Here is a 4,847-nt window from a genome sequence, read left to right on the forward strand (position 1 = left end):
TCTTGCTACTGCTATTGCTATGAGCAATAAGTTGTTCTTCATCTCTAATACAGGAATATCATATTTTCTACCAGTATACATGAAAATGTGGCAGGTTAACTTGCTAGCTTGTAAGTAGAGTAAAATTTCACACCTTTCACAGTTCTTGACAACAGTCTATTCCACATTCACTTTCCTCTTAATGTCATTAGTGCCTAGCCTCTGAACAATCCAAAACACATTTTGTCTTTTATCTAATTGTTTTATATATTAATCTTATCTCCAAACTAAGTTGTAAGCACTTGAGATGAGGCATCAAGTCTATACTTTTTCTGTCTATCCTATAGCAGGTAACACAAGGATGGGTACTTTATCGGGGCTCAACATATGTTCTTTTTTTAATTGATTTTGGTCATATGCATGTCAGCTGAGCCAAAATACTTCATACCTTTTACCAGTGAAATTCTTGGCTTGAGTGTCTTATTAAAGATGAAAACTATAGACTCACTACCCTAGAAATAGAAAAGCTCTAATGAGAGAAGGAGTCCCTATTTGTTTTTCAGGCATCTATGATGCAAACATAGGCCTTTCTTAATCAATTGCAGATCGTTTGACTAAGGGGCCAATTGGAAAGCTGTTCTGAGCCTCAGATTTCCAAAGATATCAGGGACACTTTGTTGTGCTGAGCTTCTAATAATTATATTGTTCTGACTACTTAAGAACTAGAATATAATAAATGAGGAGTTATTGTTTAATGGATAAAGAGTTTGTGCTCAGGGTAATTAAAATATTTTAGAAATAGATTATAGTAATAATTGTACAACAATGTGAATGTAATTAATGTCACAGGATTGTGCACTTAAATGATTAATATTAAATAATTAATTAATATTAACCATTTGATCTAATTAAATATTAATAATTTAATTACTATTAAATGGTTAATATTTTATGTTATATATATTTTACCACAATAAAAATGACCTGATAGGGACTAGGAACTAGGGAGTTAGGGGTAGCAGTGGGTTGGTAGAGAGAATGAGGAGCACGTTGCCCTGAAGAAAATGCCTGATAAGCCTGCAGCTTTGAAGATAAGAATAATCTCGGGTCTGGAACACTGAAACAAAGGCACAGAAGGTGGCATATTAGGTGCCATTCAGATGAGTTATACAGGTAGTCCTTGGGAGCACACTTCCACAAGCTACAAAGTACATGAATGGATAAGTGATCAGCACGAGTCTTGGTAAGTAAAAATTTGAGTGAGTGAACAAAGGTCTAGGAGCCTAACAACATTTAGTAGGTGCTCTAAAAAATTGTGTTGCATTCTTGATTGATAGGATTTGGAGCCTTCAATAAGTATTTTTGAATAAATAAATTTACATTGTTGCTTTTTTTTTAAAAAAAAGAACTAGAATATAGTCTCTGTGTTTTTGTAGAATTCAAGAGCCTCAGAATGACATCTATGTCAACCTGCTGCCTTCAGCATCAATGAGAACTCATCTGACTTTTGATACAAATCCTAGAGGAGGATTTGACTTCCTATGAATGCATTCCATAAAGCCATACACTTACTGCTTGTGTTATTGTAAGTATCCAATTAATGGCCTATTATACCAGAAAGAAAGGTGTCTATATATGTATTTTCATTTGGCTCACCATTGTTTTCAATAGTCTAGATTTTTTCATTAGTCTAACTTCAGTTTTCTCTAAGGGAACATAGAGATACAACAGACTTTCTGTCATTAGTGCTAAAACATTAGGACTCAGGGCTCTCTCTTACGCTATGGCCCTGAGGATGCATTATTTACTCCCATAATACTTTTGGTATTCTCTCTCTCGCTCTCTCTCTCTCTCTCTCTCTCTCTCTCTCTCATCAGGACTACAACATATTCTCAATTCAATTTTCCTGAGTACAACTGAAATTACTTTATAGCTGTGGCATGGTTATCATTTTCTAACTTTAGGTTTGCATATCTTGCATTTTCTAACTTCAGTTTTGTAAATTCAGGCTGATCCCACTTAGAAATAGTTCTAGCTATTTAAATTTGGGTATGCTGCCACCAAGTGGTTGCCAGTTTTTTAATTTACAAGGCCTCATAATTCAAACTGCAGGCTGCCTTGTTTTTGCTGTTGTTAGTGTTGTATATGTTAGGATTGGGGATAGTGTGATGCATATGAATAGGTGAAGTATCAGGTATCAGAAGGAGTTTTGAGGTAAATTTTCATGAGGCAGCAAGAAGAACAAAGAATGGGTCATACCTTCAGGAGAGGAGAGCAAAGGCAGTCTGAATTTCAAAGAATGAGATCAGGGACAGAGGAGATGTGGGGTAAAGGGGACAGGGAAATACCGGGACAAAAAGGAAAATGACCCAGAGTTAAGCAAACTTGATCACTGAACCAGTTTTCATCCATTGTTTCTCATTTTTCTGTGGTTCCTGTACTTGTTGGGAAGTTTGAATAATGAGATAGATGTAATACTTTGATCTAAAGCAGGAGAACAGGATTGTGTCTTGTACATCTTTGTATCTCCCACAGTGTCTAGCATAGTGGTGCGCACATAGTTGGTCCTTAATAAAGGTCTATTGACTGAATGGTTCAATCTTGCGGGAGTTGAGACAATATGTAATAGAGGTGGGGGATACTGGTTTGAGGCATGGGGCAGCTCCTGACTAGTAAGAGTTGATGATGTCCTGCCTCTCTCATTAAGCTGAGGCACTGCACAATGGTAGCTGGCTTCTATGATCAATATTCCAAATTATACCCTACATACCTTCTTTCTTCTTCTTCTTTTAAAATCTCAGATCCAATACTCTTGAAGTTCATCATACCTCTGAACCACTCTGGTTGGTTGGAAACAGATGACTTATGAAAGGTTTTGATTGGAGGATATGAGACCTTGGGTTTCTTTCATTCATAAGCTATGTAGGAAATGACTGGATAGGGCTTTTAAAAAATGCATATGAAAAGGAAACTGAAGATTATTTCAAGTAGTATGTTTGTTGGAATGCATACTCTGATCATACATAGTTTTTTTTTTTCCAGAAGGGGGTTTACCCATGCATGATAATATATGTACTGTGTTACATTTGACCCTGGCTATTATATCATCACATAATTGACTTGTAAAGATACAGAAGCCTGGATTTCACCTGTTACCCAAATATGATAATCCACGAAACTCTGATGAAATCCTCCTTAGTGCTTCCCTTAATGTGGAAATTAAATCCTTAAGGACCGTAGTTTTAGTGAGCAGGTATAATGAACTCTACAGCACCATAAACTTCCACATCTCTAACACAGAATTCCCCAACCAGGGATCCATGTGAATTAGTATAGCATAGTGGATAATAGCATGGAATTTGGAGTCAGACATACCTGGACTCAAATTTTACCTCTGCTTTATGGGAACTATTTAATGTCAGGCAAATCATTTAAGGTCTCTGCGCCTTGGGCTCCTAACCAGTAAAATGGGGTAAAATTAACTACCTTACATGGTTGTTATGAAGGTTAAAGTAAATGACAAGATACATGTAGTATGCTTAACATAGTGCTTAGCATATTGTAAGTGCACAATTACTAGTAGCTATTATATATGTTTCCTTCTACTGTCAATAGAACACAAACTTTAGGAAGCTATGGCCTTGGATGGGGTCTTGTCTTGCCACCACTATATCCTTGCCCTAAGCTTCTGAGGCTTATGCAGATTCTCTGGACATAGAGACTAAGGCTAGCTCCTGCCCCACACAGTGAAGAACAAGTGGGAACTTGTAAGCTAAGTAAGAAGTCATTTTGAGTCACCATTGCTCTAATTTCTTTAGACATTTCTGAAGAACAATTGGATTCCCTTCAGTTTTAATTTACCTCCCTTCCCAGATAAATTTTCCAAATGTCCAGTTCCTATTTCCTTGATCAAGGCCAGAGTTGAAGAAACCTGGCCTTCAATCTCCAACCTGTCTGAAAGCACCATTTGGGTTCAAGAACAAATTGTATTAGAAAACAACAGAAGCACTGCAATGAATTGTCATGAAATAGGCTTCAAATGCAAGCACAAGGCAGAACATGATCATAATTGGCAGTAGAGTTGGTCAGGTAAGAGGCCAATTCCAAATGTACCACTGTAGAACTTTTGTAACATGTGCTCCCTGCCCCCAGCACTACCTTCTGTCCACATAACAGCCTTTGGAAGATGATGATCATTGGGTAAAGGTAACACTGAGTTATTTTACATTTATTTAAATTCTCTAATCTATAAACTATGTGCATACACAGAAAATGTCTGTACCATGGTACAATTTAAAATGTTCCCTGTGGTAGGGTGAATAACTGTACCCCCAAATACTTTTATGCCCTAAACCCTGGAAACTGTGAATATTACCTCATATGCAAAACAGACTTTGCAGATATGACTAAGTTAAGGATCTTGATATGAGAAGATTATCCTGATTATCTGAGTGGGTTCAATGTAATCACAAGAGTCCTGAGTCCAAGGCAAAGGAGAAGGAGATGTGATTGACAGAAGCAGAGATTGGAATAAAGCACTTTGAAGAGGGAGGAATGAGCCAAAAGCCAAGGAATACAGGCAGCTACTAGAAGATGACCAAGGCAAATAAATGGATTTTCCCCTCAGAGCATTAATAGGAAACCAGTTCTGTCTAAACTATGAATTTAGCCCATTAAGACCCATTTCAGACTTTTGACCTCCAGAACCATAAGAGAATAAATTTGTGTTGCTTTAAACCAGCCCCCCCAAGTCTCCCAGATATACTGGAAAGCCAGAGTTCCAAATATTAGACTTACTGCTTTGGGAGATATCACTAAATGACACAATGGTTAAAAACTTCCACTGAAATGCAAAGGAAAAATCAGTT

This window comes from Desmodus rotundus, chromosome X (assembly GCF_022682495.2).
Source record: "Desmodus rotundus isolate HL8 chromosome X, HLdesRot8A.1, whole genome shotgun sequence".
NCBI classification, from domain to species: domain Eukaryota; kingdom Metazoa; phylum Chordata; class Mammalia; order Chiroptera; family Phyllostomidae; genus Desmodus; species Desmodus rotundus.